At 37.7% G+C, this 25,675-nt stretch overlaps 1 protein-coding gene across 2 annotated transcripts in view; it reads left to right on the top strand.

The window, feature by feature from the left end:
• The first annotated feature begins 12,988 nt into the window (after window positions 1-12,988).
• The window catches only part of LOC145978946 (uncharacterized), a 47,049-nt gene continuing 34,362 nt past the window's right edge, over window positions 12,989-25,675 (top strand). The window contains exons 1-2 of one of the 2 annotated variants that reach the window (XM_083111953.1): window positions 12,989-13,034; window positions 13,151-13,169. The gene's annotated coding sequence lies outside the window, so the exon portion shown is untranslated. Of the gene's footprint in view, window positions 13,065-13,150; window positions 13,170-25,675 lie in introns of both variants that reach the window. The other variant, XM_083111954.1, reaches the window with a different exon arrangement.

Raw genomic sequence — 25,675 nt, 5'->3', positions numbered from 1 at the left:
ATCAATTTACCGTACGCCCTGGCCCTTTGCAGATTAACAAAAAATCGTCTAAAGTTTGAAGTTGTGACCCTTCTCTATACCGTTGCAAGCTTTTTTGTGGTTATTCAAAGTACCTCATTTTTGCATATTCAAATACACACCAGTGAAGGGAGTTCATGTCTCATTAGTGATTTTAAATTTGTATTTTTGGGACCATGCACACACTTCCTAACATTGTTGCTTTGTAGTCGATGAGTTGTGCGGGTACAGATGTGAAGTAGTTAATAAGACCCCACACATACAAGCCCCCCACCATTTCTTTCCGACATAGTTGTTGTTTTGTTACTAGAAAATTGTTATGATTACAATACACCTGTATCAGTATAGAATAACATAGTGCCATTTTCTGTTTCTGTTGCCAGCAAAAGCAAATCTGCAGGTCACAGGTTCGAGAAACAAGACATTTTTTAAAAATTCTCCTGCGCATAATATGGACCACCTATAGCGATGATATAATATAGATCGTATTAACAAATATACTTTAAAGTTATGTAATAAGATTTTGGTTTAGTATTTAATCACAGCAGCAAAACAAACTCTCCATTCGCTTCACAACAGAAGTTAAGTGCATTTTGCATACATAAAGAAGCAGAAATTTACGCCCCGAGGTGTGCTGTTGGAAGACTATACAATAAGACGCAGCACCTCATTCTTTACAATAATAAATAAGCAGTAGAGTAAAAAATCCTCTGTTTTATTTTGATTTAAAGAAAAGTTTTAGTCCATACATTGATCTGATCCCCCTTGTCCAAAATAATAATAATAATAATAATAATAATAATAATAAGTTCCGGTCTCATCTGGAGATTGCAACACTGATATGTCCGTCTATTCAGAAAAAAAACAAAAGTTTTAACATCCATGGACAATACCGTACAGCAGCTGTTGAGTCCCCCATATGTAAAATTTCTTTTTTTTCCTCGTTAGCTGAACGCGAAGATGAGGATTGGAAGATGCTCGAGACTCCCCGTTCATTCGGGTATAACATCTTTCCTTTCTAACACTCCATTTTTTTTCTGTAAGAGGGGGCATTTCTTTAGATACCAGGAGCACCTGTCTGATGTGACCGCTCTCTGTTTCCAACTTCGCCACTGGACCGTTAACAAAAGCCAATTTCTACGCAATTCATAACCGTTGGTTGATATGTAAATATATTCAGCAATACTGAAAACTCACAGACGTGATGATGATTCAAGCAGATCACGATACAGCCGTATGCATGTAAAACTATTTTCGTCACACACAGGCAAAAAAATAAAAAATAACATTTTTCTCCTTCCCTCGCTTTTAGCCATCTTCAAATAAAATAGCATCCAGTATCCTTCTAGATAGGAGGTGAAACATGACTAGCGAAAGTAATAAAATCGAAGTGTGAATTATTTTGTTATGATCTCCCTCCCTTCTTCGCATGCATGTTTCATATCACGCTCGCTGACATTGAAATAAGCAAAAACAATTGCAAGACAGCACAGGTTATAACCCATCGTAACTAGGTCTGTTTTTTTTTAAAAAAATAATAATCGTCAGTCCATATGACAATGCTTTTGTGACGTGCACACCCTTTTTTTTTGGTTGTTGTCCGTGATGAAATTTTTTATCATTAATAGGCCGGGGACTGAGCTTCTAACTTTCCACATTTACAAACAATATCGTTTACAATAATACCTTCGCTAGAAAACACAGTACAATAAATATTCTTTTTTATATATAAATATTTTAAGTTATGCAATAACTTTGGACAGCAGCTAATTATCATGGCATTATATTCGCGTCCATGTCTGAAACTAGTCTTTATACACACAGCCAACTCACTCATGCAATATAATATCTGATGTAATATAATACAAACAGCTGTAGAAGGTTGTCGACTCTTCGCGAAACAGGACGTACACGTCAGAGTTGTGCAGAAGATAGGGTCGACCCCCTTGTCGATTTTGGTGATGTAGAGTACGTGTACGAAATTTGAAGGTCAAGGGTGGGCCAATTGTCAATTTCTTTTCGATAGAATCATCGTAGAGACATGCGCTAGCATTGGCTCCTAACAAAATAAACATAGGTTATCATGGTTGAACCCCCCCCCCTCTGTCGAAAATTTTCCAAGTCCAGCGTTAAAAATTGCAAATAACTCGAAAACAGTGAGATATTGCACGAAAATAAATCGAAAAATCCCCCCAAACACCACCCCTTGTCGATTTGGGGATGTAGCATATGTATGCCAAAGTTTGGTGGTCCTGAGTTCAAGGGTAAGGGATGTTTGCACACACCCTCCCAAAACTTTTAATCACTCGTAACTTCCGAACATGTAGCCATAAAAAGGTCTGGGGTTTAGTGTGTTGGTCGAGTCTCGGTATTCTCTGTCCTCCCATACCAAAAATTTAGTATAGGTCATCATCATAAAACCAAATTTTCATCAATCGAAAAAATTTTCCAAGTCCTGCACAGCCCGTTTACGTTTGTCGCGACTATCTTGAATTAACTAAGCGAGTCCAGATAGCGTTGGCGTTATTCTGCCTTCAGTTTCTTCACAGTAACATCAATTCATATTAACAACTTACGAGAGAACATCATGCATCTCATTTACAACAGGGCAATTTAATATCCTCGTCTAGTACGCTGCACTTCTTTGACATTAGATGCAGTGCAGGTGTATCCCGGTGTCAGGCTGGTGTAAGAAAATAACGTTCAACCAAGTAGACGAATAGCAGTGTTCAAGTTCAGAAGATTCAACAAATACCTGTCTGCTGCTTTAAATGTTCATTTGATTAGTTAACCACTCACCACGTGGTCATACACCACACCACATATTACACCTCTCCAAAACGTGGTGCAGACACCAAATACACTACATGACACCCAAAATCAACAAGGTAGGTTGCACCGTGTAACCAACTAGACGCATGAGTGCAGTCAAAAAGTGCAGCGAACTAGACGGAGCTATTGAATCAAAGTGATCACGTGGCATTCTCTTTGAATCTGACTTCACCCACCCCTCTTTTTTTTTAATCCTTAATCGCGACAATAATTGACCGACTTTTTAAGTTTACTCTATGCACAGATAGGTTAATCGGGGGACTGGGCGTACAATTTAAAATAGAATCGGAATCCAGTAGGTATCGAACCCGGGACCCTTTGATTACAACATGACGACTTATCGACAAGAAGAGATATTTTTTTTGGTGACGTAGAGTACGCATAGAGAGGTCGGGTTTAGTGTGTCGGTCGAATCTCGGTGTCCTCTGTCCTCCCATACCAAAATAAACATAAGTCGTCATAGAACCAATTTTTTTCGTCAATCGAAAATTTTCCAAGTCCACAGCGTTAAATTGCAAATATATCTCGAATTTTTGATAAACAGAGGTGTCCCATAGGATTTTTTAAGAAAAAAAAACACGTGAAACTCTACAGAGGTATGTGGTTATCTAACCGCGGCCGTTAGAACCTTTACTTTTTTTGGTTGGGCACCACGCACTCCTGGCGAGGTTATAGAGGCCAGGTATCCTAAAAAACAACAATTATTATTTGTTTGTTTGCGTCACAATACAGAAATAATAAAAAGCACGCGCGCGCGTGTGGCACATCATTCCCCCGAGAGAGGTTTACAAAAGTCACGATATATAAACATTTGGTCCCCCGGGGACTTAGAAAATTACAATAAGGTGCATTCGCTCACCATTGTTGCCAGCTATAGGTCTCTCTCTCTCTTCATCTTACAGCAACGTTGGCATCTCTATTTTTTTAGTTGCAGGTGGTTTGCCAACACTCTCTAGTTAATAATGCTACATATTATACACACACACGCACACACATACTGTGTTGCCATCCACCCATCTCTCTCTTTTACGGCAGTGCGTGTTTGTTGCCGGCTCTCCTTGCCCAGTATGTGTAGGTTGGCAAAAATTGCTTTATGCACTGTAAGGTAAGCCTCAAGCAAGGTTGCCAGCTCCCTGCTTTAGGTTAGGTTAGACCAAGAAAAAAAAGCTGTAGGTAGGCTGTCGGTTGTTTAACTCTTCCCTTTCTCTTTCTCCTCTCTCTTTTTTGTAAAAAGCTATGGCAAAAGTACCAGTAGGTTGGCAACCTTGCTTTATGCACTGTAAGGCAAGCCTCAAGCAAAATTGCCAGCTCCTTGCTTTAGGCTAGGTTAGACCAAGAAAAAAACCTTGGCAATTTTTTTTCGAGTAGGTGTTGGCAACACTATCGATTGTTTAATTCCCCCTCTCTCTCTCTCCTCTCTCTTTTGTAAAAAGCTATGGCAAAAGTACCAGTAGGTTGGCAACCTTGCTTTATGCACTGTAAGGCAAGCCTCAAGCAGTGTTGCCAGCTCCTTGCTTTAGGTTAGGTTAGACCAAGACAAAAACCTTGGCGATTTTTTTTCGAGTAGGTGTTGGCAACACTGCGAGCCCCACTTTCGGTTGCAGAACTCTCAAGCAGTGTTGCCAACTCCTTGCTTTAGGTTAGGTTAGACCAAAAAATCTTGGTGATTTTTTCGAGTGAGGAGTTGGCAACACTGCGAGCCTCAAATGATGATTCGAGCCTCAAAAGAGGGCCCAGAACCCGTGCACCAGGTCTACTTTTAAAACAATATGTTTTAAACATGTTTTTTTTACAAGTGTTTAAAACACATTTTGGTGGTAGATATTTTATAGTCTGTGATAATTTTTTTTGGTGGCAACCCTGTTTTTCATTGAATCTGTGTCAATTCATCCGTGCTTTACAGTATCACTTATCACACAACACTTGAGCAATCTTATGTTCTGACGTCACGGGAGAAAGCATTTTAATTTTAGGCTAAATGCCTATGTTGTTAGGTTAGGCAGGCTAGCTATGTATGCACAAGGTAGCAAAATTGTTGTGCGACAAGAAAGACCCGTGCTTTACTGTAGAAATTGAAACGTCTCAGTTAGTTGTTTCGTATCGTCCTTTACGTTTGAGACTGGCGGAAGCTGGAAATGGAATCTAATATACACAATGCGTGATTTTGATCATGACGTGATTTTTTTCTTTTGCGATACGATTCATTGGTCTGTATAACTGAATGAAGCTCAGATGGTTACTTTTGGTAACATAATTTTGTACTTTGAAAGATAAATTCATCTGAAAAATCTATTATGACACTGCAGGTTGTTTTCTGCTATATAAACTGTTCAGGCAGCAGGAAATATTTCACCGTGATTTTTTTCAGGACGAGGATAGTAATTCTATAATATTTACTTTCTTGAAATTTAGATGAATATAAATCCTAACCTACTTCAGTAGTGTCGGAAAAAGGGGGGCTATTACCCACAACTTTTGTCCCTGTAGTCACGGGCGCCGACTTGTCAAAAATATTGGTGGGGCCTCTGATCACTGAAATAAATTAATGAATGACTCACTCTCTCCCTTTTTTAAGTTTTGGCCTCAGTGTTCGGAATCTCATAAAAGCTAGGGGTGTGCGCGATCCCGAAAAGTCAGGACCGGGATCGGGGAAAGATTTTCCCGTTCCGATCCGGACTTCGGGAAATGATTTCCCGAATTTTCGGGATCCCGTGCAGTCGGGAAATACCGAATTGTCATTTGAAAATTTCGTTATTTCTCGACGTTTTCTGCATTATCAATTTCTGGAATTTACCGAAAATTGTTAGTTTTTAATCCAGAAATCACTTAAAGTGAAAATGACGTGTATAATTCGAGATTATCAGAGCTTCGGGAAATTTTGAACATTTCCTGACTCAGTAGGGAAATTGAAAAATTTTCCCGTCCCAATCCCGTCCCGCACACTCCTAATAAAAGCCCATCAATTCCTCAAAAATATAATATTTTTATACACAGTTCGAATGCAGAATATTAATTGTCCACGGATGGATATGTCACAAGTTTCGTCAACCATTCCCGACTTTTATTATCTGCTACCACGGAGCGCGAAACAGATCTCCCTAATATATCAATAATCTCGTTCTGAATGTCATGCGAGAGCCATTTGTAGCCCGAACGTCCCATCCACTACCTTAGTTCATGCACATCGTCTTTTGAAACTTTTTTTTTTAGTAAAAAATTTAACAATACTCATAATTACATACGTAGTATATACTAGTAATAAATCATGCGTTTTGCTGTCTCTGGTCATAGCCTCCCCAAAGTTGATGGTTTAGCGGTTTCAGTCCCCCAAAGTTGATGGTCTAGAAAATTTTAAATGTGTATTAAAGGTTAAGTTCATGTGGCACAATTCAGAGTAAACTTTAGAAGAGAAGCAAAATAATACATTAGATCCTCTTAAGCAAAATTATTTGGGGGGGGCTCTGAGTTCACATTGTTAATATTGGGGGCTCGAGCCCCCCAAGCCCCATGGAGTCGGCGCCTATGCCTGCAGTAGAGGTGTGCTGGATTCCGAAAAGTCGGGACCGGGATCGGGAAAAAAAATTTCCGTCCCGATCCCGACTTCCGGAAATGACTTCCCGACTTTTTGGGATCCCAAGCAGTCTGGAAATTCCGAATGGTCATTTTAAAACGTCGTCAATTCTAGACGTTCTCTGCATTGTGGTTTTGTACCAGAAGTGCAAAAACAAGCACTTAAGATGGAAATTACGGGTAGAATTCGAGATTTCAAGAGCTTTGGGAAATTTCGAACACATCCCGTCCCGAAAATTTTCCGACTTTTTCGGGAAATTGAGAATTTTCCCAATCCCGAATGTCGGGATTTAAAGAATATCTCGTCCCGACCCAAAAAATTCAATCCTGCACACCTCTACTACAGCGCCTAGAATAACGTAGTGTGGAAAACGGCATGCTTCTGCGCTCTCAGGCTGGTTCCACTCGAAAATGATCCGCTACAGGCGCTTGTGTTGACCCCGGTGCTTGGTGTTCGACTGCTTATAATGGAAGTAAATGGAGTTTTCGCTGCAACGTCTGGATTGGATTGATTTGTTGTTTTAAGTCCACTTTATGCACAGTAAGGCTAATCGGGACTGGACCTACAGTTTAAAGTGGGATCCCAACCACCTTGTGTCTCCACCGGGAATCGAACCCGGGACCCCTTGATTACAAGGCGACGACGCTACCACTGCGCCATCGGGGAGGCCCTCTGCAACCTCTGATTCTTTTACATGAAGCATTTCTATGAATGTGATAATTGCTATGATATTTGGTACAGTGGTCGCGAAGATATTAACGAACATTCTAGACAGTCGACCACGTCCTGTTATCGTCATACTTTCGGTAATAATACGGGAGAAAAAATACGCGTGGAATGGTCTTGGCAACTAAATTTTTGTGTATGAATTAGGTTCATTATTATTATCATCATCATCATCATCATTTCTTTTAAAGATATACACACTGAAGCATTTGTATTTTGGATATTTACTGTCTCTTTTCTTCTGCTTTAAACTAATCGCGGCGATGATGATAATGATGATTGCATGAAACGACAAAGGGAACCCCACAAAACTTTCTTAGTGCCATCGACATGAGTGTAAGGAAACTTTCAAACCAATGGGACAAGCGACACGAAATGTTCACACTGTCACACTAGTGACACACACTTCCAGACTGTAAAATAGCATTCATTGCACATGAGGGTCCAAACAGCAAACGACACGTTCATATGGCGTATTCGCGTGCTACTTGTTACTTCGGTCGGAAAGCTCCTTAAAGGAAGGGTAGTCAGACCGAAGCGAGGCGCTACAGGGGAAGTTCCCAACTAAGTGACAAGCGACATGGTGCCTTCAGTCTATTAGCAAGCGTTGCTTGCGAACAACAGATAGGCGACACGATAAACCGCACATTACAACAACAGATCTAGGCGACACGATAAGCCACACGTGTCGCTTTGTCGCTTCTCCGTCGCTCAAACTGGGCTATTTCCTCAATAGCTTGCAACATGTTGCCGTGGTTTGTTGTTCGCGCATACGCGATGCAATGAGTGTCTTGCTTTAGTGAGATTGCGCACCAAAGCGACAAGCGGCACGCGACACTTATCGCTTGAGGATTTCACCAACCGAACGCTGGCCTGTGCTTCCCGTCATGCCGCTACGATGTGAAATGTTGATCTTGATTGGCTCCTTTCCAAGCAACATGTGTCACTTCGGTATGAAAGTTGCCTTGGACCGAATGACCCGTGTCGCTTTGGTGTGAAATCCTCGTATCGTTTGTCGCGTGTCGCTTTGGTGTAAAATCTCCTTGAGGAAACGGTGCAGTGAGAGCTTTTGTCCCTACGGTTCGAAAGGCTGCATTGATTTCCGACTGCTCGCTTTCAAGCGACATTTGTGGTTTGTCGCCTCGGTATGAAATATCTCTCAGGATACTATTTATATTCTAATAACATAGAAAAATAAACTCTAATACACAGTCCAAGACCTGACGTCCGGAATCACATTGCGATGTTTCTTCTTGTGTTACGCATGCTATTTATTTATTAATTTTATTTTACTTTTCTTTCCAAATTAATGCCATTTCGTGACTGCAAATCACTCCACAAATATAACTGTTTCCATCAATTCACTTACGGCCTTTCTAGAGAAAGAAATCTACACAATATATTCCAAAAACTAACTAAGCCGCATTACTTTCATAACAAAATTAGCACCTGGGTCGATCGCACTGCCATCTACTTGTCATCGTCTCGGGGAACCAGTTTCTTGGGTCGTTTTCCACACTACGTTATTCAAGGCGCTGTACCTCTACCCTGCAGTATGGTAAACCTTATCTCCAAAGGGATATAAACTGTCCTTGCCGCCAATGTACTCATAAAAATGAGTATTTTTTCCCTTTAACGACTTTAACTATAATTTACTGGGAAAAGGTTGAATTTGTTTTGTTTAAAACATGTTTAAAACACGTTTTTTTAACTCATGTTTAAAACTATGTTTAAAACAAAAAAAACATGTTTTAAACAAAAAAAACAGTTTGTTTTGTTCTTTTTAAAAAAAACACAAATTTTGCCAACCCTGATTATGAGTATTGTTAAAATTTTTACTAAAAAAGAGTTTCAAAAGACGATGTGCATGAACTAGGGTAGTGGATGGGACGTTCGGGCTACAAATGGCTCTCACATGACATTCAGAACGAGATCATTGATATATTAGGGAGATCTCTTTTACGCTCCGTGGTAGCAGATAATAAAAGTCGGGAATATTTTGCTATTATGGTTGACGAAACTTGTGACATATCCATCCGTGGACAATTAATATTCTGCATTCGAACTGTGAATAAAAAAATGATATTTTTGAGGAATTCATGGGCTTTTATTAAGGGTGTGCGGGACGGGAACGAGACGGGAAAAATTTTCAATTTCCCTACTGAGTCGGGAAATGTTCAAAATTTCCCTAAGCTCTGAAAATCTCGAATTATATACGTCATTTTCACTTTAAGTGATTTCTGGATTAAAAACTAACCATTTACGGTAAGTTCCAGAAATTGACTATGCAGAAAACGTCGAGAAATAACGACATTTTCAAATGAGCATTCGGTATTTCCCGACTGCACGGGATCCCGAAAATTCCGGAAATCATTTCCCGAAGTCCGGATCGGAACGGGAAATTTTTTTCCCGATCCCGGTCCTGACTTTTCGGGATCCCGCACACCCCTAGCTTTTATGAGATTCCGAACACTGAGGCTAAAACTTAAAAAAGGGAGAGAGTGAGTCATTCATTAATTTATTTCAGTGATCAGAGCCCCCCCAATAATTTTGACAAGTCGGCGCCCGTGTCTGCTGGGACAAAAGTTGTGGGTAATAAGCCCCTTTTTCCGCCACTACTGAAGTAGGTTAGAATTTATATTCATCTAAATTTCAAGAAACTAAATATTATAGAGTTACTATCCTCGTCCTGAAAAAATCACGGTGAAATATTTCCTGTTGCCTGAACAGTTTATATAGCAGAAAACAACCTGCAGTGTCATAATAGATTCTCCAAATGAATTTATCTTTCAAAGTACAAAATTATGTTACCAAAAGTAAGCATCTGCGCTTCATTCAGTTATACAGGCCAATGAATCGTATCGCAAAAAAAAAAAAAAATCAAGTCATGCTCAAAATCACGCATTGTGTATTTAGATAATTAGTTTCCATTTCAAGCTTCCACCAGTCTCGAACTTACAGGACGATACGAAACAAGGAACTGAGAGGTTTCGATTTCTACAGTAAAGAACGGGTCTTTCTTGCCGCTCAACAATTTTGCTACCTTGTGCATACTTAGTTAGCCTGCCTACCCTACCAACATAGGCATTTAGCTTAAAATTAAAAAGCTTTCTCCCGTGACGTCAGAACAAAAGGTTGCTCAAGTGTTGTGCGATAAGTGAGACCCGCAAAGCAAGGATTAATTGACACAGATTAAATGAAAAATAGGGTTGCCAAACAAAAAAAAATATCACAGACTATAAAATATCTACCACCAAAATGTGTTTTAAACACTTGTAAAAAAAACATGTTTAAAACACATTGTTCTAAACGTTTAAAACATTTGTAAAAAAAACAAAGCCGTGTGTTTTAAACGTTTAAAACAAAGTGTTTTAAACACTTTTGTTTAAAACATGCCAACCCTGTTCCAAGTACAAAATTATGTTACCAAAAGTAAGCATGTGCGCTTCATTCAGTTACACAAACCAATGAATCGTATCGCAAGAGAGAAAAAAAATCACGTCATGATCAAAATCACACATTGTGTATTCAGATATTACTTTCCAGCTTCCACCAGTCTCAAATTTATAGGACGGTACGAAACAAAGAACTGAGAAGTTTCGAATTCTACAGTAAAGCACGGGTCTTTCTTGTCGCGGAACAGTTTTGCTACCTTGTGCATACATAGCTAGCCTGCCTAACCTAGGGTTACCAGACGTTCTGTTTTTCCCGGACATGTCCTACATTGTAGCCTTACGTCCGGTGTCCGGGAGGAATTTGAAAAATATCGTAAATGTCCGACATTTTGAGCATCACATAATATTAATTAAATTAGGGAAATACATAACAAAAAAAATCATGCAAGTTACAAGTCTATGGACTGCGCTTCCAAACTCATTAGTGAAATTTATTTTGATTCAGTCATTGCCCAAAAAGAAAAGAAAAGTTTGTCCAGCTAGAAAACAAACGATAAAACGGAAGCAATTAATGAACAAAGTTTTCGGACCACTTTCTAATGATGTTACTATTCAATGCCTAAGCGGAATTTCTTGCTTTTGGGTTTATATTGATGAAATAAGGTGCTTCCCATTCTTATTCAATATTTTGATTGTAAAGCAAGGGTATAGAGAACAAAGTTATTCAGGGTGCCTGCCAGTCAAGAGAGTAATGGAAGTCAAGAAAAAGTAAAGAAATCAATAAAAAGGCAATAAATTATTCTTGTGGTCAAGAATTTTTGTTATCACAATGACTGATTGGTTGATTTAGTTTATTTTACTTCACTTTTTCTGCCCCTTTGGTTAATCGCGAAGATGAGGATGAACGGTGGTAAGATAAGATGGGTGAAGGGACAGTCACAAACACATAGGGACAACAGACACAAACCCCACATAAGATTATACTGGATAAGTGCAGACGCCAAAGGGTCCCGGGTTCAATACCAGGTGGAGAATCATAGTGGTTCGGATCCCACTTGAAACTGTAGGTCCAGTCCCGATTAACCTTAATGTGCCCAAAGCACATCTGGTAACCCTAGTCTAACCTAACAACGTAGGCACTTAGCCTAAAATTAAGAAGCCTTCTCCTGTGACGTCAGAAAATAAGGTTGCTCAAGTGTTGTGCGATAAGTGAAACCCGTAAAGCACGGATTGACACAGATTCAATGAAAATACAGGGTTGCCAAACAAAAAATTAACACAGACTATAAATTATCAAGTACCAAAATGTGTTTTAAACACTTCTAAAAAAACATGTTTAAAACACATTGTTTTAAACGTTTAAAACAATTGTAAAAAAACAAAGCCGTGTGTTTGAAACGTTTAAAACAAAGTGTTTTAAACACTTTTGTTTTAAACATGCCAACCCTGATTACGTACCATGCAAATTATTTTGCGAGGAGATAACTCTTCAAGTATTTCCACTGCTCGCTTTCGAATCTGACCTTTATTGGCACGTCCACTTCGATCAATTATGTAATTTGGCTGTTGCACACTACAATTCACCACACAACCAGACAAATTTAAACTTGGTACAGCGTTTCTTGCACGTAATCGGATCCTTTGTGAAAGAAAAATAGCTTACACCTGCTGTATTTTTGCCTGGCCCCGTGGCGGGGTGGTTAGCACATCTCTCTATGACGCCAGAGGTCCTGGGTTCAAATCTCGGCCTGGGCATGGATGTTTGTGAGTGTCATTCATCAATTTCATCATGTCATCACTCATCCCCATCTTCGCAAATTAGCCAAAAGTGGCACAAAAAGCAAAGTAAAATAAAGCAGATCAAGCAATCAATATACTGCATTTTCTGCATTGTTCGGACAGAAAGCAACAGCATAATTGCGCGGCATCTTCCTGAAGTGTTACTGTTGTTAAAAAAAAAAAAAACTCCACTATCACAGAAGCTACAGAGAAATTAAACACAAGGTACTTTCACGCTCCCTCGCACAAATGCAGAACCTATAACAAGCGGAATGGTCAGCGACAGCGTCTCCCCTGTCCCGTGAGTGACGTTAGGGTTGGGACCTCCCACGACCCTCTTTTTTCAGCTTCGGGAGGGAATACTGAGCTGCTTTCTCAACTATATTATATATTTACTTTGGTTGCGCCTCTGTCAGTGAACCCAGAGAAAAATAATGAATGCACGAGCTGCGCTTGTTTCTGAGGAACAAACTCAAATTTCGCCGAGATTTTTTTCACATCTCATTCCTCTGTCGTGATCCGTAAATGAATGGATTTAAAACCTTTTTCATGTCGTAGTGGAATGTGCATTGCAAATACATTTTAGTGGAAATATGCTACCAGTTACTACGATTTGAAGCATAGCTGGTCTGGTAACACTGAAATATTTCCCGCTCCACTGTTTTGGACTTTGGTCTGCAAGACGTTGTAGATGTGCATGCTGTACGTGCCTTTTGACTTTGATATAATAATTTAACGGACAGGTAATTATGTGACTATGCTTTTGAAACATTATATTGGAATGTCATGATTATGTATTAACAGTGTTAATATGCATTTTGACTTTGATATAATAATTTAACGGACAGGTAATTATGTGACTATGCTTTTGAAACATTATATTGGAATGTCATGATTATGTATTAACAGTGTTAATATGCAATTTGTTTTAAACTGTCGTGTGAATGAGCCCGACCCGGTGGCCGAGTGGTTAGCACATCGCGCTGCGACGCCAAGGGTCCCGGGTTCGAATCCCGGTCGGGCTTGGTTGTTTGTGAATGTCCATTCATCAATTTCATCACTCATCCCCATCTTCGCAAATTAGCCAAGAGGCACAAAACGCGAAGTAAAATAAACTAAATCAAATCAAATCAAATCGTGTGAATGAAATGGTTTGATTGAACTTTTTTCTCATGGTAATATAGGCTATCTAGTTGGTGAGCAGTACTAAAACTTGAATAATGAACTGTCGTGTGAATGAAATGATTTGATTTGAACTTTTCCTCATGGTAATATATCTAGTTGGTGAGCAGTACTGAAACTTTACTACATTATTTGGAGCGAATTGCTCATTATTTATTCCAAGATCTATCGTTTCACAACGAAATACACATATTCCTGATATACTACAACCACAAATTTTGGTATGACTTGAGATGACCGGACCCCTCTCCGATTTTCTTCATATTTGACATACTCACTAATTGAGGCCTCCTAATCACGAATCTGAAGTTAAAATTTGTCGGAAACGTCTGGAAATTGCAAAATAAGCGAATCAATTTTCGCGACCAGACCGCTCTCCGATTTTTATAGTACTGCTCATACTTACTGAACCATTGGCACGTGGTGAGTTTAGTTTTGGTTAGGTTAGGCAAACATAGGGTACTACTTTACTATACCGGAGACACCTATTAATGATTTATTTCGCAATTTTTTTACATTGCTAACGTACTATTCTGCATTGCGGAACATTTCTTTAGGTGAAATATTGGAGATCTAACGAAAATAATGTATATTTCATACATACGATAGCCCCACGAACCATCACGGGGACGAGGTATGCCTACTAGGTTAGGTTAGGCCTGTTAGGTTAAGTTCCATTAGCACTCCTTTCGTTCAATTTAGCATATACGGACAACATCGGAATTACAAATTCCACGGCATCTTCCACACCCGGCAACAACTTCATGACGCATCCTCAACACGTCATCTTGTAGCAGCAGCAATAGCGCGTCGGAAATAGATTTTCGTAGAAAACCACATGCATTCGCATTAAAATGGATCAAAACTACATTCCCGAACATCAACAACGCTACAGAAAATGATTTGTGTAAGTACTTTCTACTGTAAATTTGAAGAAATCCGTCTCCGGTATAGTAAAGTGTTACCAAACATAGTTCAAATTTGATGTGGTAGTATCAGGATCTAGAAATTGCAAATAATTGCGAACCATTGACGTTAGCCCCACGAACCATTGGCACGTGGTTAGGTTAGGCAAACATAGTTAAAATTTGGTGTCGTGGTTGTGAAACAAAAAAATTCGCGAAAATCGACAGTTTCCATTCGCTTATTTTGCAATTTGTAGATGTTACAGACAAATTTTAATTTCAGATTCGTGATTAGGAGTCCTCAATTAGTGAGTATGCCAAATATGAAGAAAATTGGAGAGGGGTCCGGTCATCTCAAGTCGTTCCGAAACTACTTACGGAAATGAGTTTCTGTAGCATTTTTAAAGTTCGTGGGGTAAATGTCTGTTATATCGGAGACACTTTTCTTCAAATTTACAGGAGAAACTACTTACGGAAATGAGTTTCTGTTGCATTTATCAAACTTCGTGGTGGTTTTTTGTCACTATGGAATGCTGCACAACAGAAAATATGCACTTTTGATGTAATAAAGTAGCCTTTTGTGCGAAGTGGCAACATTATGCCGTTGTTTCCATTATGAACCTGCAGATGGCGCGAGGGTCGAAAGTCACGCAGTCTCGCGAGGGGAAAAAGTGTTTCCAAACGTGCCTTTTTTAACATAATTTTTATTTTTTTAACTATGCTAAGCTAACCCAATCTAACCTAACCTTGCCGGAAATGGTTTGTGGGGCTATCGGGAATGGCCTTTGGAGCTATCCATCAATGGTTTGTGATGACATAATGAACACGAAAGTAGGTATTTTTTTGGTTAAGAAGGTTGCAACTCTGCATGCCCACTCCAAATCGACAAAACACAAGCACGACACGTGATGATCCACAGCTGTGCAAGAAATATTCTATGTTCCGCAATGGAAGAAAGGACCCAAAAGAATTACTCGTAATGTGAAAAATCGAAGTTATTTTCGTGTAAAAAGCATAATGGCACCTTGAAATAGGTTCCGCAATACACAATTGGTAAGTACGAACCATTTGAAACTGAAAATATGCGTTAGAAATGTGTCTCCGATATAACAGACATTTACCGTTCGTGGAGGTATTTTCTCACCGTAGAATGCTGCACAACAAGAAATAAGCACTTTTGTAATAAAAACTTGCATTTTGTGCAAAGCGACAACATTATGCCGTTGTTTCCATTATGTACCTGCAGATGGCGCAAGCAAGTCACGCGGTCTCGCCAGTGTTTCCAAACGTGCCTTTTTTTTTACGAGAATTTTTTTTTTATAACTATGCTTACCTAACACAACCTAAGCTAACTGGAAATGGTCCATGGAGCTATCGTGAATGGTTTTTGGGGCTATCAGTCAATGGTTTGTGATGACATAATGAACATGAAAGTAGGTATTTTTTGGTTAAGAAGGTTGAAACACTGCATACCTACTCCAAATCGACAAAACACAAGCACAACGCATGATGATCCACAGTTGCACGTGCGATATTATATGTTCCGCAACAGAAGAAAGGAACCAAAATAATTACTCTTATTTGTTAAATAGATGTTATTTTTCTGTAAAAAGCATAATGGTACCTTCACCTATGTTCCGCAATACATAATTGGTAAGTACGGAACCATCCGAAACACAAAATATCCGATTTTAATGTGTCTCCAATATAACAGACATTTACCGTAAATGCTTAACCACTATTTTGAATAAATTTCACAAAACCATTGGTAAACGGTTCCCATTTTTTTTTAGGTTTTTTTGTTTTCAAATTTTACTAGCAGGAAGACTAATTATCATAGAAATTTGGTAAACATTGCCACACAAAATTTAAACCTTCGTTAAAGCAATGAGCACGATTTCGAGAATAAGTTATATGTGTTGAAAAAAAAAACAACTTAAAAATTACCTTTCATAAGCATGCACGCTTCACATAGACAATGTATTTTCCGTTGACAAGGGACTGTAAGTATCTGAGAGTAGTGGGAATTATTGTACAGTAGAAGTAAATCTGAACCTTAGAATGCATTTAGGGACTTCATTTGAATGCTAAGAGAATCAAACCTGGCCTGCCTAACCTGACTACAAAAGCTTATATTGAACAAAAAGTAAATTTTCCATATCCGGAAAATGCCTGAAACTCGCTATTTATGTCACTTTCCATATTCCTACTTATGTATTCTGCATTTAAAAACATTGCTGAAGGTGGCATTTCGCTTTTTTCACGGAATCTATATTTTCGACGTATCGTAACCTTTTAAAGGAATGGCGATAGAAATTAGCTTAGATTAAATATGGGTTTTATACTCTCCATGACATGAATCGATATGGATTGGTTAATGAAAGGATATTACTTGCCTTACAAATATATGGAGATTGTTCCTAGCTTGTCCTCTCACATCACTTGTCTCTTGTCACACACCATCGTCCAATAGTCGTTCTCCACTTTGCTCCTCTCTCACAATCCGCAGACCTTACTCTCTCTCCTATTCTCGCCAACTGATCACACCTCCTGACAATTCCAGCACTCATGCCACATACGCCTTCCAAGTCAATAACCCGACCTTTGCCTGATTACTTATTCAGCATTCCTTTCTCTGTTACCTGCTATGCTATGCTTACCCAATACCTTGGGCACGATACGGTATGAAGTAAGGTTTGTTAGTTTCTTTTCCCCTTGGGTAACATGCTAAATGGCAGTCACAGTTTCACTACCGTAGTCGGCATGCAGTGTTTCCACCCCACCCCCCTCCACCCAAAAATACCTATGTAGCCCCACGAATCATTCATACATAACCCCACGAACCATTTCCAGTAAGGTTAGGTTGGGTCACATTTTGGTTAGAATAGTTAAAAATTGGTTTAGAAAAAAAATGCGTAGCCCCACAGACCATTGACTCATAGCCCCACAAACCATTTGCGGAAACGTACCTTCTTCAGTTACAGAAACACTGACCGGGGTTACGTTATCACACACAGGCAACATCTGGCTGGAAGGAAATGGATGCAACAGCTTTTGTGCATTGGTGACACATTTATATCGAAAAATACATGATTTACCGGCAAAATTCAATGAACAATGTGAGAAAACACTTCCCCGAACTTCCACAAGTCTAAAGAAACTGCATTCGGTAAGTAATTTATCCTGTAAATTTTAAGAAACCTGTTTTCCGGATACGGAAGGTTTACCAAAAAGGATATTTGTAGCATGTTGCAATCGCAACACTAAGTCTTGGCCCGTTTTTTTTTCAACATAAATATATTTTTTTCGAATCCAAACAGTGCTTATTACTTTAACGAAGGTTCATATTTTGTGTGACAAAGATTTCCAAAATTCTACAATAATTAGTCTTTCTGTTAGAAGAATTTGAAAAAAAAAATAAATCATAATACAATCAGAACCGTTACCGCGAATGCTGCATAAACCACGTTGTTGAATGCTGTCCAAACTAATCGAAGGCTTCGGTCCCAATTGTTTTATGATTTCTCCTAGCACAAAGACTAATTCATTAATTAACTAACTAATTACTGTAAAAGTTGATCATCACAGGTGAAACTATGTGGCTTGCGCACATACGGAAGTGACTGATATCTAAAGTGCTACCACATTTCAAAATTATAAGCCTTGTTCCTTCAATGTTTTATCTAAATATTTCAGACCTTTTTGATTTTTGTGTTTCTTGGAAGTAAATTCGTATTATTTGTTAAAAGTCTATTTCTAGCATGATTTGAGGAAAATATCCTGAAAAAAAACCACTGTGACTTGTACCTCATTAGTTATTTTGAGTATTATAAGCTTGGCTAAGCTTTTATTTTACAAGTTTTCTCAAAATGTTGACAATTCTAGAACCTTACAATTATTTAAATCAATAATTTACAACATTTTCTGAAAAAGAAAAACACTTTTTGAGTGGGTTTTTCTGAAAAAACTGCATGGGGAAAACTGGGCTGGGCCCACCCGGACCAACCCTGATTTGTATTCTGTCTTTCAAGTACATTACGTATAGTTTGACTTAGGCCTAATTACCGGTAAACTGAAGCAAGCCTTTTACTTGTACTTCAACGAAACATCCTAGTATTTATCTTTATCCAAATCTATTTACAGTTTGTTAAATTCAAAGAAAACTCGGACGTCACTATTTTAAAATGTCCATATATTTTATCACTTATTGATCTACTGTATTTTGTTTTTCGTTGCTATGCTCAAAATATGTATAGAAATTTATACATCGCAATTTCACATTATCAATAATTAATTATACATCTTATTAATTCTACAACGTTTTGGAACATAACAAAATAGTAATTGATAACAACATAAATATCATAATGCATGTTAAACACAAAATTAAACAATAAATAATATATGAAATAAATGAACATCTTTGGGTCAGTCACAATATGCACCCCTTCAGGGTGAAAATTTTCGACTTATTTAAGTTCTGTAAATATCGAAAATTTTACATTTAGTTACAAACTTGTGAACCTTGCATTTTTAAATTACAACATAAATATTTTTTTTTCAAGCAATATTAATTCAGTTCACTATGATCTCCATCAATCAAACTTGACTGACATATTCTTCATTTTGTTTTAGTTGCATGCATTCAGTACATTAAATGAATAAACAATATTATTGACTATGCAAATATCCAACATTTTTCATTGTAGAAGTGTCCGTAGTTACCTAAACCTAACTACATACAAGAATAATTTAGGCAAATTTAAGCAACTCTGTTTTCCTGTCTGCTGAACAATTAAACTTCTTTACATTAGACAAATTTTGCTTATTTACAGATTTCTTTCCATCTAGAGACATAAGTTCCACATAATTGTTCTTAACATTTTAACTAAGTAAGGACCTAACCATAAATCCATAAATTTGTGAATTTTCTTATTAAGAAAGCTGCTCTTCTCGTGGTTTTTAACAAGAGCAATATCGTTGACTGCGATTGTGATATTCCTTCCATCCTCTTTCTTCAGTTTGGTTATAGCCCTTTTCTTCATTCTTGTTTTTGCCATTAGACATTTATTCTGCTATGTCACCTTCTCCAGTTCAGATGGCCAATTAATTTGATGAAATACTGCATTCTTGACATTATCATGAAGAAACAATTCATTCGGCGTAAATCCTGTAACCTCAGATACCAAACTGTTTAAAAGTCCAATGATTACACTTAAGTGTTTAAAACACTGCTGATGATTATCCTTTGTGTATAGTCTTAGTAGCCTGATTATTTCCTTATTGTATCGCTCAATTGGGTTGGCGAAAGGTGAATACACTGATGTTGTAACATGTTTTATTCCATTCGATTCTACAAAACTCTTCCATTCAACTGATCGAAATTGAGATCCATTGTCAGACAAAATTAGTTTAGAAAGTGGATAGTGATAAAAATATTGCAGTTGAAACTTATTTATAATTTCCTTGGTTGTAGCTTTTCTCAAAGGGTAGGCCATTATAAATTTCGACATAACATCCACTATTGTTATAATAGAGCTATAACCTTGTAAAGTAAAAAAAAGTAAAGTGCTCCCCTGTGCATAGCACCACGCCATGAAGGCGTATAGCGGGTGTGGGGGTAACGCCCCACACTTTCTTGATCCGGTCGTGAGTGGGGGTGATGTGATCAGCATCACGCCCCTGACCGCCTTTACCCCCCAGGGTTTCCCCCAGGTACCCATGTTATTTGACGCTGGGTGGGCACCGGGGCCGCTTCCATCGTTAGAAAAGTTCCCAGATTTGAACCGGCCGGGGATCGAACCCGGGACCTTTAGCATGGTAGTCAGGCGCGTTACCGACTGAGCCACCGCGGCCACCTTGTGCTTTCGGTAAAGGTCTATAGAAAGCATACTGTGAGGGGTTGTAGTATGTACATGCAAAATTTCTTTATCAATTTTTAAGACTGCCTGCTTAGTCTTTTCACATGTTAAGCAGTTTCTGAGATATTCCTTAATAGTATCTTTCATTTTTGGCCAATAAAAATAATCTTTGCATTTATTATGAACCTTAAAATATCCAAAATGTCCTTGCTTATCGTGAAGTCGATGTAAAATTTTAGGTACCAACTCCCTTGGAACTACCAGTTTCCACTTATCGTCTGGAAAGTGCTTCAGAAACAGAAGACCGTCATGGAATGTGTAAATCTCTTTGGATCCTTTCGGAGTATTGCCTTCCTTTAAATGCCATATAATTTCAGAACAGCATTGATCCAGTCTTTGACTCTCCTTCCAAAAGTCAACTGTGTCCTCATCAACAATATTCAAATAATTAATGTATAATTCATTGATGAGAGGAACGCCTGTAGATAAATGAGGATACCTACTAAGAGTATCGGCAGGTTGGTTACAAGTTCCATGTATATGATGCACGAAATAATCAAATCCTTGTAGTTTTAAGGACCATCTGTTGAGTCTCTGATTTAATGACTTCGCAGACTCCAGCCATGATAATGATTTGTGATCAGTATACAAATGAACTTTGGTTCCAGCAACATATATATAAAATTTTTCAAAAGCAAGAATAATTGCCAAACATTCGATCTCGTGCGTACTATAAGTCACCTCATTACCGCGAAGAACTCTGCTTGCATATTGTATAATTTTGAGATCCTCTCCTGAAGTGTCGCCATTTTGCCATAAAACCGCAACGATTCCCTTCTTCGAGCCATCTACATTTATGTTGAAAGGTTTTGAAAAATCAGGTTGTGCTAAACCCTCGGGAGATATAACTAACTCACGTAACTTCTCAAATGCCTTTGAATGCAATTCCTTCCACATCCAAGGAACATCAGATTTCAGAAGTTCATAAAGAGGCTGAGCAGTTTCTGCAAATTTATTTATACATTTTCGTCTCCAGTTGACCAAGCCAAGGAATTTACGAAGAGCTCTTGTTATTAGGTGTCGGAAAATTTATTATTGCAGAATTCTTGCTTGAATCAACTTTAATTTGGCTTCCAGAAACTATATGGCCAAGAAAAGAAATTTCCTTACATGAAAATTTGCACTTCGTAAACTTAATTGACTAATTAGCCTTCTTGAGTTTCTGAATAACAGCTTCTATATGCCGTAAATGTTCCTGCCAAGTTTTGCTGAAGATCAAGAGGTCATCCAAGTAGCAAACAACGTAATCATTAAATTCCCTTGTGAATATCTTATTCATCCTGTCTTGGAAAACAGAAACTCCAGACTTTATACCAAAAGGAAGATATCTAAAAAGATACTGTCTTCCACGATATGAAAAAGCAGTATAAATATATTAATCCGGACTTAACGGGTGAAAATATCCACAAGGTAAGTCAATAGAAGAAAAATACTGCGCTCCTAAAAAGCGTTGCAACATTTCATTGATTGGTTCCACTCTAACTTGCGGACTAATAACATGCTTATTTAAATTCCTAAAATCCACAACTGGCCTCCACAGACCCCCCTGTTTCGGGACTATGTGCAAAGGATTTAAATATGGCGAAGATTCTTGGTAAATTATGCCCCAACTTTCCCATTTGGCAAGTTCTTCTTCCAAAGGTTTTCTTCTAGAAATCGGAATGGGATATGGTGCAGTAGATACAGCTATTTCTGTGTCCAATTGTATCTTATATACCTCTACATTTGCATGTCTTGGTCTGTCGGAAAATTGGTTATGATACTTCCATAAAAGTGAAAGTAAATCTTGTTTTTGTACTTCATTTATGTCGTTAATTTCAAAAACTTTATTGTAAATGTCGCTCTTAGAAGGCATGTATTTGATATCTGATACAGGCACATAATTTAACAATCCACAACACTTCAATTTATTTGCTTTGAATTGAGGTTCATTCTTAATCATAGAGCTACAATATTCATCACATTTAGAGTGTAACAAATTAGAATCTTCATTATTTAATGAAGCACAAATTTCCTTACCTGAAGAACTTACTAAACTTATGTGCTGTGACCTGAGATCTACTATAGCCTTATACTTTCGTAAGAATGGAACTCCCAAAATAACATCAGCATTAAGTTCCTTTATAATAAAGAATTCCATAGGAAAATATTCATCATCAGTTTGAAGGTTTATTGTTTTGCAACCAGCAATCTTGCACTTTTACTTCCAACAAATCCAAACAATCTGATATCTTCAACCTTGTCTAATCTAAGATTACCAATCAATGATGTTATTTTGCACCAAACTTCGTAATTTAAAATATTTGCTTGACTTCCAGAGTCTATTATACAAGTAATAGGTAATTTACATATGAGTCCATGTATGATTGGAACTTCCGTTACAGGAATAGGAACACCATCCTCATTAAAAGTTCAGTCGGGTTCATCGTCGAACCATTCTAACAGAAAGTTTATTTCAAACGTTTTGAAAGATGAACTCGCATTATTTACAACATTAATACGATCTTCTTCACTAACACTATCATCAATTGAACGTTGCCTCTTAACAGGACAGCAGCGGGACTGGGGCACTTCCTTCTGCGCAACTAATTTAAAGATGCAGAGTTAGGAATTTGTTGCTGTATCGATCCTTGTACTTGATCTATTCACGAAGTATTTTGTTCACGATTTGCCATTCTTGTAGAATGAGAATTAATTTGTGATACCAAACCTGCTGCTTCAGGTTGAGAATTTAATGAATTTGAATTTGCAGGAAAACGCTGATATGGCATTGTATTATTATTAGCACTGTGATTTTCATTCATGTAATAGAATCGCGATTGATTGAGCAAATTTTCATCATTAAATTGTCCTGTAGGTGAACGAGAATTATTTTGCCTGTAATTATTTCGAAATTGTCCTCCGTTTCTAGATCTGAAGCTATTATAATTGTTTCGTGCAGTAAAATTTCCATGATGTCCATAATTATTAGAGGTTCGCCTAAAATTGTTGAAATATCGACCTCGAAGATTGTTTCCCTGCTGATTTTCGTAACTTTGATTGATAACAGCATTGGCATCTACCTCACTACTAGTTGGAGTCTGAGTACAAACACTAGTAGTCTTCGAGTGTCGAACATTAACTTGCCGCACATTTAACTTGCCTCTATTTTTTTCAGAGTTCTTAAAAACCTTTGGAATATTTTCACGTTCATTGTCTTCATTAGGAAGAACAACAAGACCCTTTCTACTAAATTTTATTACATCTAATCTTCTTAACATGCTAGTTAGTTGATCTACTGAACGAATTCCGTGACAAGTAATGTGATTGGCAATATTATCAGGTAATTGGCTAAGTATTAACTGCACAACATCTATATCTTGAGGATTTTCAACCAAATTGCAATAACTGGAGTGAGTTTTTAAAGCAAAAGTCTCTAAACTGCCATGTACACTGGGATCGTATTTGCGATTCCTCAATACGGAGAGTTGTGATTGGATAACTTCCGAAGAAGCAAACTGATTAATGAATTCTTGTACAAACTGATCATAAGAATTAAAGTAATATTTATGAGTCCGAAACCAATAACCAGCTCTCCCAGTGAAGCATTGTTGGATACTTTGCAGTTTCATTTCTGTTGGCACTCCTACAACATTTAATATGTTATCCAGCTGCTCAATATATTCTCTCGCTGATTGTTGCTCTATCTTACCCGAGAACTTAGGCAATTGAGATAATTCACTTAATTTTAAACGTCCACTTCTTGCATTTCCTTCTCCATTGCATGTATTTCTAGTTATAGGATGATCACTTCTTCCTCTCAAACTATACGGTCGATTATAGCAAATATGATTTGCTCCGTTTAACCCTGTGTTACTACAGTTATGCAATCTCGAACCATTTACAGAAGAATGAGGATCATCGTGATTGTTTGAAACTGAACATGGTACACTTGCATCACGATAGATATTACTAACACAATCATTTTGTGGGTTAGGTTCTGATATTTGTGGGTTAAAATCACACCACATACAAGGAGAATTACCGCTTTGATCCAGATGACAATGTGTATTATTATGTACATTACTAACATTGTCATTATTCTTAGTAAGCACAAAACTAGAAGTAGGATGTGAATTTGTACCAAACAGTTGATAGCAAACGTTAGTGTAGTTATATTTCTCAGCGCCTAACTCTCATTCTTTAAATGGACCTTCTGAGTCGTCACTTCGGAATTTCTTTACGGAAGTTTCTTCAGAGCTAGATCTTACAGATTTATTATACTTGTGCTTCCAACGGACATGTTTACGAGCATGAGTGTTAGTAACATTCTTCTTAGCGGAAACTTTCCTAGAAGAATCATCTGATACATCACTAGACGAAGTACTGAGTACATCACACTGAGTTTTTCCATTCCTACATGTATTAGATTCTGTATTATCCACAGCAGTTGATTTTGTTCTATTACTATTGGGTCAATCCATATGAAATCATACCAGCTGGTTGCTTGACCATTTTTAAAAAAGTTTATTTTTTGAGTGGTGTGAGCCTCATATATTGACAGTTCAGAACCACTCTTATTTTATTTGTACTATCACCGATTTGAAGATGGCGGGCATTTTTTTTATCATGGCGCACGTTATTTTCTCCATTCGTAAGCATCAGCGGCAACTTTTTTTTCTCAGCTCTGGTAAGTCCTACGACAATGAGACAAAATCTGTGATGTTAAGCACATTATAGGCTACAATTATATTTCTGTGTAATTTTCTAAATATTATTCCTTCATAATAAATTTTAAGGTTGAAATTGTGTATTTTAATCGCTCAAAATGACATTTTCGGACATTTTTTTGAGGGGGAAGGCATTTTACGTGACACTTGAATTTTTTTTGCGCAAGTACCTGTGTACCAATAGAGTACGTCAAAATTATTTGAAGCTTGAGACTTTAATATTTGTATTTCTACAGGGTCATAAACATGTACTTTTTGTTAAAAAAGTCCAAGTTCAGGGTTAAATATCTCTGGTGGGCAGTTGTTTAAAAATCTGAAATTTGTACACAATACAGTACTTCAGGATAAGTAACTTCAGTAAAAATTTTGAGTTTGAGATTTAATTGGTTTAGGAGATACAAAACTCGTGAAAAATTCAACATTTTGCATTAAATATGGCATGCCTAATTTCATTTCTTATTAACATTTTGTGTTGAAATTCTTCAAACTGTAATTTGGAATGTCAATGAACAACATTACAATCCTGAAATGGATCTACAATAAAGTATATATACGAGGGCATGCTGAAAAGTAACGCTTTTTATGTTTTTATTTTCTTTGTTACCTTGTAAACGCATTTTGGATTCTGAGCAACCAA

Source organism: Lepisma saccharinum, chromosome 25 (assembly GCF_977018435.1).
Source record: "Lepisma saccharinum chromosome 25, izLepSacc3.1, whole genome shotgun sequence".
NCBI lineage: Eukaryota > Metazoa > Arthropoda > Insecta > Zygentoma > Lepismatidae > Lepisma > Lepisma saccharinum.
This window is presented reverse-complemented; position numbering and strand designations above follow the sequence as displayed.